This window comes from Megascapheus bottae, chromosome 9 (genome assembly GCF_031878675.1).
Source record: "Megascapheus bottae isolate mThoBot1 chromosome 9, mThoBot2.hap1, whole genome shotgun sequence".
NCBI classification, from domain to species: Eukaryota; Metazoa; Chordata; class Mammalia; order Rodentia; family Geomyidae; genus Megascapheus; species Megascapheus bottae.
The window spans coordinates 36,753,604-36,764,337 of NC_143517.1; positions in this window are offsets into that span (position 1 = coordinate 36,753,604).

The following is a 10,734-nucleotide window of genomic DNA, read 5'->3' on the forward strand; positions in this document are numbered from 1 at the left end:
CCTGTAGGACAGGTTGTTAGAAAGCAAGGCTGCCCCTGTGTTCTGTCTCACATACTTGCCTTCTTACTCTTCTGCCTTCTGCCATGTATTGAAGCAGCACAGGCGCTCTCAGCCTCCAAAATTATGGACTAAAACAATAAAACAACCTTTTTGTTTAAAACTACTCAGTCTCTGGAATTTTATTACAGCAACAACAGTCTAAGATGGTATTGGTGTTATTTTCTTACTGAGACATCTCACGTGGGTTAGTGCTCAGAGTAGACCATTCACCCCACCTTACCCTCACCACTCCCACTTTGAGTTCTCTGGGAACCCAGAGCTTTGGGGAACTGGCTAGCTGCAGGAAATTTGAACATGTGCTTGAAATGTGAATGATACCAATGGAAAACCACTGGCTGAATGGCTTTTTTTTGTAATGTTATGTCTGAAAGACACAGATAATGAGTGTTGGGCCATTTATATTAATTTCTGTGTACATTCCATGGGGCAATTCCTGGACCCTTACCAAAACTGCTTAAGTGCTTCCTGACTTTTTTGTCTTCTGTCCATTGGAATGTGCCCTTTGGTCTGTTTTCCTGTAACCTTAGGTTTGCCCTGGGCTAGTTTGAACCAGTAGTAGTAGAGACTGAGGAAGGAGCAGGAACTTAACTTTGTCTTGGTGGGTTAAACTCATTCCTTGCTCCATGATGGTAATTGGAATATTAATTAGTTAATCAAGATTCTGAGATACCCACTGCAGGGCATCTCGTCCTCCCTCATCCCAGAATCATGTAGTCCAGCAGGGCTCCCCTGTTTGGTGTCTCCTCCCTTTCATGGGGCTCAGGTGGGAGGATGCTCTCCCGCCTCTGCTCAGGCTCTCCTGTCTCCCTATAGTGCAGGCACTTCTCCCTTGGGCTCTGATGACTCCCTGCAACTGGAATGTCCCATCGCACCCCTCTGCCGCTGTACTCAGCCTGCTTGGGTTGTGCTTCCACCAAGCCCCTCACTGCACAGTCGCACAGATGCTTCCCATTCTCTGGCCCACCCAGTGCTTTAAGACTAAATTATTCTGGACAAAGAGAGGTGCATATAGTGAGTCAGACAAAGAGGTGAATGAGCCAGGAGCCCATGGCTCACACCTGTAATTCTAGCTACTTAGGAGGCTGAGAATCCTAGTTAAGCTCCAGAAAAGCCAGTAGTGGAACTGTGGCTTAAATTGTAGAGCAGTACTTGAGTAAACAAGATAGTTGCCTAAGCCCTGAGTTCAAGTCCCAGGATCAGCACCAAAAAGGGGAGGGAGTTCAAGGAGGGAGGATGCAAGGAGGGAGAGGAGGAAAGGGAGAGAAAGGAGCAGAGGAAAGGGAATTCTGTACTTAGATATGACATAGGATAAAAATTATTTATTTTAGGGGCCACGAGTGTGGTAGAGTGCTTGCCTAGCATGCATGAAGCCCTGAATTCAATTCCTCAGTACCACATACACAGAAAAAGCTAGAAGTGATGCTGTTGCTCAGGTGGTAGAGCGCTAGCCTTGAGAAAGCTTGAGGACAGTGCCCAGACCCTGAGTTTAATCACCAGGACTGGCAAAAAAACAAAAAACAAAAAAACCCCATCTTTTTAAGATGAACTTACCTGGAAGCATGTACAAATAGGTAAAACTAGAACTCAATCTACTCTGAAGAAAGTGCTTGAGATCTAAGAACCTATCCTATCAGCTGGTCCTTACTCATCAGAGGACTGGAAAACCACTGCTTTAAATCAAGTCCTTTGCCCTTTGGCCTAGTACCCAAGTGCAGGGCTGCTTGAGATAACCCTGTGGTTTCCAGTTGTTCCTGGTACTTATGACTAAAAAGCCAGTGTGAATAGTTACTTTGAGAGGTTTTGTTTGAAAGTGGACCACTCATCTCTGTTTTAACAGTGATGTAATTTTTGATTTAAAATTGGATTAATGAGGATACTCGGTCTCAGTTTGGATGAATTCATAAATGGAATTTACTGAGTCTTAAGAGAATTTTAGTAAAGAGAATGGACAGTAATGAAACAGTGACTTTGAAATATAATTTTCCAGAAATTATTTTGATATGAGAATAATTAATAGCCACCATTACATATAAATCTATGTGTTAGAGACAAGAAAGCCAATTTTTCTTTTAAATGAGTTGATATACAGTAAGCATGTAGGGTTTTTTTTGTTGTTGCTGTTTTTTTGTTGTTTTTTTTCCTGCTGGTTCTGGGGGTTTGTATTCAGGGCCTTAATGCTTGCTCAGTTTGCTTGCACGTTCAATAATACTTGACCACTTGAGGCACACTTCCAGCTTTTTGCTGGTTATTTAGGAGATGTAGTCTCATGGACTTTTCTGCCTAGACTTTCTTCAAACAGGATCTCTGGCACAGGGCACATGTAGGGTATTTTTTTTTTTTCGGTTGGTCATGGGGCTTGGACGCTGGGCCTGGGTGCCGTCCATCAGCTCTTCAGCTCAAGGCTACCATCCTACCCCTTGAGCCACAGTGCCATTTCCAGTTTCATGGTGGTTAATTGGAGAGAAGAGTCTCTCAGACTTTAGTGTCCAGGCTGGCTTTGAACTGCGTTCCTTAATCTCAGCCTCCTGAGTAGCTGGGATTACAGGTGTGAGCCACTGTGTCTGGCATATGTAGGGAAATCTTAATTAAATGAATATAGCAGTAGGAATTTGAAAGAAAAACAATTACCTGGGCATGGTTATGCATGCCTATAATCTCAGTATCTGGGAATCTTAAGCAAGAGGATTGTGAGTTTGAATCAGCCTGACTTATATAAGACTGTCTCAAAAACAAAACAACAACAAAAACAGTATTTATGGACTCATGGATTGGTGAGTCTGCATGCAACACTTCATAAACCAATAAATGAATGCCTACAATATTTTTATTTGCTTTTTTTTAACCTTTTGCTAAATGGCACTGAAAGCCACTAATGGAAGCTGCAAAACTAGCAGCTTTTGTAATAGAGTTCCTTGCACCAGGCCAAATGGGTGGCCCTAAGAATGACTCCTTTGGATTCCCTCGAAAGCTGGGCTCGTGTTTCAGGGCAAGATTTATATGCATTGCTAAGATTGCCCCTTCCTTTTCTTCATGCTTATGTGGATCCCCACTGGGCCTCACTGTCTGTGGTAAAAAATAGAATTCCCTTTAAATTATAGTTGGTAATTTTCTTATCCTCAGGTGTGCTTGCATTTAATAGCACTGCCACCACCAATAATAATAGCTACCATTTCTGTTACTTACCCTGTAAGTCAGCTGCTGTCCTAAGTGCAGTTATTAAGTCAGTTGGGTTCTTATGTCAGCCCTGTGAGGTAGGTGCAATGTTATTATCCTTAGGACAGGGTGGGGCAGTAGGCCACACATCTAATAAGTTGCAGGCCCAGAAGCCAACTGTGTGTTCCAGAGTTCACGTCCCTGGGTCTAAGAGGCTCTTCAAATTCAAGGAAGTCTGCATTTGAGGAAACTACCGAATGTCTCTGAGCTGATGCACAACACTGGCTAACGCCAATACATGCAACAGGCTGGGGCTCAAAGAGCTCAAAGGTCTTTCCCTGGGGCAGAAAGGATTCTATATTGTTAGTTGCACAAATTGAACTGCCCTCCTAGAGTCATTTATTTTTCTTTTGTGGTTCATGGGAGTTTGAACTCGGCCTGGGTGCTGTCCCTGAGCTCTTCAGCTCTAGGCTACCGCCCGACCCCTGAGCCTGGGCACTGTCCCTGGCTCTTTAGCTCAAAGCTACTGCCCTACCCTGAGCCAAGCCCCACTTCCTGTTTTCTAGAGGTTGACTGGAGATAAGAGTCTCAGATCCTTTTGTGCCCAGGCTGGCTTCAAACCTTGATTCTCAGATTTCAGCCTCCTGAGTAGCTAGGATTATAGGTGTGATCCACCACTTTCCCCAGGGAGTTTTTTTTTTTTATTATTCTCATCAGAAACAATGTGGCTGATATTCAAAGCAGCTGGGAAGTTTTTCTTTCCCATTCTAGACTGAGACCCATCAGCCGCTCCCACGTAAGAATGGTGTCATTCCATTCAGCAACTTCATCAACTTCAAAGCACAGCTCAGAGGTTTACCTGAGTGGTCGAGCCACTGGGACTGGCTTCTTAAAGCACTATCTCAGCTTCTAAAGTTATAGCAGCCATCACAACAGTGTGTAAGACACTTGTCTTGCCTCTGTGAAACTTGTGAGCCTGCATGTGTGAAGAGTGACATAGAGTTCCAGAGATTGAAAGTGGTAGAAGTTGGTTTTGAGTTCAGTGCCTCATACATTTGCTAGAATGAATGAAAAGTAAAGGTTAAAATAGCCCAGAGTGGTTGTACATGCTATAATCGCAGCATTGCAGGAGACTGTGGCAAGAGAATTGCAAACTTGGGCTATGTAGGGAGCTCCTGTTTCAAAACCAAATGAGTGCTGGTGGCTCACCTGTAATCCTAGCTACTCAGGAGGCTGAGCTCTGAGGCTGAGATCTGTTCAAAGTTAGCCCAGAAAAATCCATGGACTTATATCCAGTTAACTAGCAAACAGAAGTGGAAGTGTGACTCAGTTGGTAGAGTGACAGACAACTTTGGTGAAAAGGCCAAGCACGAATGCAGAGCTGTGAACTCAAGCCTGAGTATGGGCACCAAAAGAAAAAAACAACGCTGAAATTGAGTCTATTGTCTTAAATGAGAATCATCAGCTATTATAATTCCGAACTGTAAAGCAAACATTTATATAAGCGATGCTTAGAAACAAAGCATCTCTAGAATATCTACTTTTGATTTGGATTCAATAACTTGCTTGCTTATTGCAATAAAACAGAGTGATCGTGTTCCAGGTCAAGTTTACACACATCTTTTAATGACTTTGTTAATATTTTTCTTTGAGGACTACTGAAGAAAGGTGGATCCTGCTGTAGGAAGACCAGGAGAAAGATTTCTGCGGCGGCAAACCCCACCACCAGTGGTGATCTTGGGATGATAGCCAAAACATAGCTCCGCCTGGGTTTATTCTCATTTGAAATAATCCTGTGTCCTAGTCTGTCATCAGAAGAGTGGCTTTGAAGCCTGCTACTTAGCTGCTTCAGAGAACAACCACTAATTAGGATGTTATGTATCTCAAGAATGTAACTCTTCCCAAGCTGCTGCCTGTTCTCAGGACAAAGAACTTGGAAAAGAAAAACTGGCATTTGCTTCTTGGAACTGGAGTTGGAGGTCGTCCAGCTCAGACTGAGGCTCCAGGGAGCCCTACCCCCACCCCACCCACCCCGATGAATAATAATTCTATTTGGCAACCCGAATGGGTTGCTTTCTCTGTGCCTGTTTCTTAGGCTTGTTGGGACTCCTTAAAGAGAGCTTCCTGGTCCACTGCTGCCCCCACGGCAAACTGTGCCTGCAGGTGCTCAGTAATTGCTCACTGCCCTGCAAATGATCAAAGCATCCATTTGAGTTACTCCCTTATCGGGGAAATAGAAGTGTCGAGAGGCTGCAGGCCCTGGGAGTTTAAGGGAAGCATGGCTGGAAGCTGATAACTTGGTTCCTAGCATGCCTCACTGAGGACGCCAGGCCCTATTCGCCTGCTCTGGCTTGGCAGCCTCGCTGTGGTGGGTGCGGGGAGCCGAGACTTGCCCAGCCTTGTGTTCCAGCCTTGTGTTCCAAGTGCCAGAAGGAAAAGCCCACGGTGGAGATTTCCTTTTGGAAAGACATCTGTGCCACTTCACGGCTCTGTACTTTGCCTTAGCAGAGCTGGCCAAATCTCTCATTGGCAAGGGCTTTCCCCTGATTTTCATCTGTCTGTGGAAGAAGACCCAGCCGCTTTTTCCTTTTTCCAAGTGAGCTTTGGAAATGGCAGCTACATCAGGTCTAGCAAAGGTAAGGAAAAATCCCTTCCATCCCCTGCCATCTCCTTATTCTTGTTTGTATTTTCCTCCAGCAGGCCTCAGGGACGCCTTGTTGTGGATGCCTGTGAAAGAATTTCCACTCCAAGAGGAGTGCCCGCCTGCACACTCTGGAAGCCCAGCCACCAAAGTGCTTCCTGCAGGAAGAGACACCAAAGGCTGGCTCTTCACTGATGCCCTTAGCTGGGTCAGCGCTGTCCAGTTCTCATAAACGATGGCATGGAACTAGGACAGTCTCTTTAATGAATGTCATACTGAGCCAGGTGCCGGTAATCCTAGCTTCTCAGGAGACTGATTGAGATCTGAGGGTTGCGAGTCAGAGCCAACCCACGCAGGAAAGTTTGTAAGACTCATTTCCAGTTAATCAAAAAAAGCCAGAAAGGAGTGAAGATTGACCCAAGTAATAGAGTGTCAGCCTTGCGTGAAAAAGCCCTGAATTCAAGTCCAGTACTGCCACACACACACATAAAGAACGTTACATTCATGAACACTTGCAGTTATTTAATGGAAGTTATTTATTTATAGTTATACATTAGTTATAAAAGGGGGGGTTCATTGTGGTATTTCCATGTTTTGAAACAATACAATGTAAGATTGTCATCTTTGAAGTCAACTCTAAATAGTGTGTACTTGTAGTTTCAGCTACTCAGGAGATAGGCAAGAGGATCAGGAGTCTGAGACCAAAAATGTGGCCTAGTTGTAAGATGCTTGCCTAGTATACACAAAGCCCCGGGTTCAATTCTTCAGTATCACATACACAGAAAAAGCTGGAAGCAGTGCTGTGGCTCAAGTGGTAGAGTGCTAGTCTTGAGAAAGCTTACAGACAGTGTCCAAGCCCTGAGTTCAGGCCCAGGACTGGCCAAAAAAAAATAAATAAAAATAAAAAATCAAAGAGTCTGAGACCAGCCTGGGTTGTATAGAGAAAATCTCTGGTGTAGTAACTATTGATTATAATACTGCCAATTGTTTACATGCCATAAAAACATTATGTTAACACTGCTAAAAGCTTATAATCCAACTACAATGGTGCAGAAATATTAGAAAAGCAATAGGATATAAAGGAGAGTCACTTCATGGCTATTCCAGCCCTACTGCTGACTGACGAACCCTGGACAGTAAATTATATGGGCTTTCTGAGTTTCAATTTCTTCATCTGAAAGTTGGAGTTAGTAATTTATCTTGTACAGTTATTGGGTAGGTTTAATGAGAGTACACAAAACTCATAATTGTGCTTGACACAATAATTTTTCAAAATGTGGCTATTATCCTTTTCAGATTGCCTCACTATAAAATGCTATCTACAGATGATTGGAAGGGGGTGGGGGAGAGAATCAGGACAAAAATGTGAGGGGGAATCAATGAGGGAGAAATAATGTACCTACCACCTGATAAGTGTAACTGTAACTCCTTCTATATATTACCCCGACCAAAAAAAAATGCTATCTACATCCATCAGAAATAAGTTTCACTTTCTTTGACAGTAGTTTATGCCCAAGTTTGTGTAAAGATAATTACTTTGTTCCAAAAGTAAATACCCTCTAGGTTCATGGCCCTAGTTGACGTCCCGCTGGACGGGATAGAGTAGGAAGCTTTCCTTTTTTTTCGCATGTTGGGATCAGGTGGGAGTGGTGAGGCACAGCTGCGCATTCTCCCTCCACCCATTCAAGAGGCAGGAGCCCCCGGAGACCGCAGAACTGGTAAGAAGAATGTGAGCAAATGTGCCCTGTCTAACGGCACCTTTTCTTTTCTTTTTTTTTTTTTTTTAATATTTTTTATTGTATTTGCCAGATAGAAGGTGTATTAATTCACATACATTGATACCCTTTCACATGTCTTGGTACCCATTACCCCCCCCCCCCCCACGGCACCTTTTCTTGTCTCTTCTACTTCATGAACTTTTTTTTTTGCCAGTCCTGGGCTTGAGCTCAGGGCCTGAGCACTGTCCTTGGACTTTCTCAAGGCTAGAGCTGCACCACTTGAGCCTCAGCACCACTTCCGGCTTTGTTCTATGTATGTGGTACGGAGGAATCGAACCCGGGTCTCCATGCATGCTAGGCAAGCACTTTAACCACTAGGCCAAACTCCTGGCCCCAATTCATGAACTTCTTTAAGGGCCTGGAATTGCAGTATTGCAACTGGAACACACGGCAGTGGGAGACAATGCCAGCTTCAGAGATGCCAGTGTTTGTGCTGGAGGGACTTGGGCAGAATCCACCACTAGCACTAATCCAGCCAGCATCCACTCAGCCACAAGTCTCAGCCAAGTGGGGAGCCATTACTAGCGGCCTCACGGTCTTCTTTGGTTTGTCCGAGCACCCTGAATGAACCTGGCTGGGATGGTAAGCAATCCAGCGTGCACTTACTATTTCCACAACCTACACCCTGGTGCCCACGCCTGCCTGCCAGACAAGCACAGAGAGCCTGGCAGAAAGATTTGGCCAAGCATTAACTTTCCAATTCAGCTCCACCCAACAAGGCAGAGAGAGGGCAAGGAAAGGGTCTGGTGCTTGGCATATGCCATGCTGTTTTCTCCTTTGCCAAGTAAGTTTCAGAAACGACATTCTGCTTGTTTCTTTCCTCCCTCCAGCAACTAGATATTTTAAAAATTAACAGAAATGGAATTTGAACTTGGGCCGTAAAAAAGAATTGAAGAACAAGAATGATTACCCAGAAAGATTCCTGACAATCCTTGTCTACTGATTTACTACTAGATGAAGGAAATCATAAAGGCCAAGGTAAATAGGAAATCCCAGGGTTTTTTCCCTAGATGTTTCCATCTTCATGTCTATTACAAAGTATTGCATTGTGAAGAAGTGGATTATAATTTTACTTGAAAAAGTAATTAAAAATTAGTTATCTCCTTCTCCTTCCCCTCTTTCCCCCTTCTTCTTCCTCCCCCATTCCCTCCCCCATCCCCCCACCTCTTTCTCTCTCTCTCGGTTGGTGGGGCTTGAACTGTAGGCCTGGGCGCTGTCCCTAAACTCTTTGAGTGCCAGCTCAAGGCTGGCACTCTACCACTTGAACCACAGTGCCATTTCCAATGTCCTGGTGGTTAATTGGAGATAAGAGTCTCTTAGACTTTCATGCCTGGGCTGGCTTTGAACCATGATCCTCAGCTTTCAGTCTCCTCAATAGCTAGGATTATAGGCATGAGCCACCAGTGCCAGCTAAGCGCTTCTCTTGAAAAGAGACTTTTGTGGTTTCTACTCCCCAATGTGTTCTCCCAAGCCTGATGTTAGACTGTTGAGCTGGACAGAACAGAACAACCTTGGTGGAAGATGGCACACCTGCTCTCTTTCACTTAGGCAAATTGATTATCCTGTTCACAGGATGGTGGGGAGCCCCTCCGCCTCCCACACATACATCATTTTTGGCTTCAGTTATAACATCTAATCAACTGGCTTATTTGTCTACAGATGTAAAGAGCTCATTTAAAGGCAGGCTCTTGAACTTTCTCCGAGCTGCAAGAATGAGTAATTTGTTTATCCTTTACACTGAGAGTCTGGCTTCACATTACACCAAAAATAGCAGGGTTGCTGGAAGACACGGGAGCTTGGGTTCTTCATTCTCCATCTTCCAGTATCCATACCTTTCACTCTCCCCATCCTTCCCTACCACGTTTTCACCACGTCTAATGATTGCATGGCTGTAAAACATGAGTCAATATATTAGTATCTACAGTTGCCTGCTGATTTATTTTTCTTACTGGCTACTTATGACTGCTTAACATCCTGTTTCCTTCATTCCCATTCTCTGTATTTCCATGTCTGTCTTTCTATTTCTCTCTTCTACTAGAAAATTAGCTTCATGAGGCCAAGGCTTTTTGCTTATTTTTATGGTTGTATCTCTAGTACTTAAAGCTTTCTGGCATACAGTAGATCCTCAATAAATACTTGTGTTTATTGAGCTTATAACAAGGAGCTCTAGGCCCTAGGACCAATTCCAAGGGTTCCACATGTCATATCTGGCTACTCACCCCAACATGCTGAATCAGGAGACAGTAATGGTGAAGGGCAGAGAAAGGGGGCGTACTCTACAGCAGGGGAGAGGTGACAGAAGAGCTTCAGCTCATCTTTGGGTGTTGTGGCTTTAAATAGAGAAAGAACTGGGGCAGGGAGCAAGAAGTATGCAACATTATTCAACAGAGCCAGAGAAAGCAGTGCCTGGTGGTTTTCTCTGCTTCATTTGAGGCAATCAATCTGGTCATAAGAAAATGCTTATTGCCCAGCCCTGGTGGCTTGTGCTTGTAATTCTAGCTTTTCAGGAGGCTGGGCGCTGAGGATGGCGATTCAAAGCTAGTCGGGGCAGGAAAATCCAAGAGACTCTTACCTCCAGTTAAGCCCCAAAATAAACGAATAAATAAATGCTGGAAGTGGAGCTGTGGCTCAAGTGGTGGAACATAAGCAAAAACGTTTAGGGACAGCTCCTAGGCCTTGAGTTCAAGCTCCAGGACTCACACACACACACACGCACTCCTGTGGAGGCTACACTGTTCCTTTCTGTGAAATAGCTTCCATCCCACAGGGTTCAGATATTACAGATCAGTGCTATCCTTCCTGAGACCCAAGGTGATTGCAGGAGGGACTCCCAAGAAAGGAGGAAAGAAGCAGGGATGCCGAGTTTTTATCCTACTTTCTATTAAACTTGTAGGCCCAAGAAAGGAGTCTGTTCTATTTAGCCAATTAGTCTTTATTATTTCGTGCCAATTCTAAGCCTAGTTTCTCTTAGTCCAGCATCGCTCAGAGTGACATGAGGATGGATGGTTTGGGAACAGGATCTAGCAGTAAAAGATGAAGTTGTCAGGAAAGTGCTCTGTGGGTGCTTGGATTCATTCATTTTCTTCAATTTGTTCTATTTTT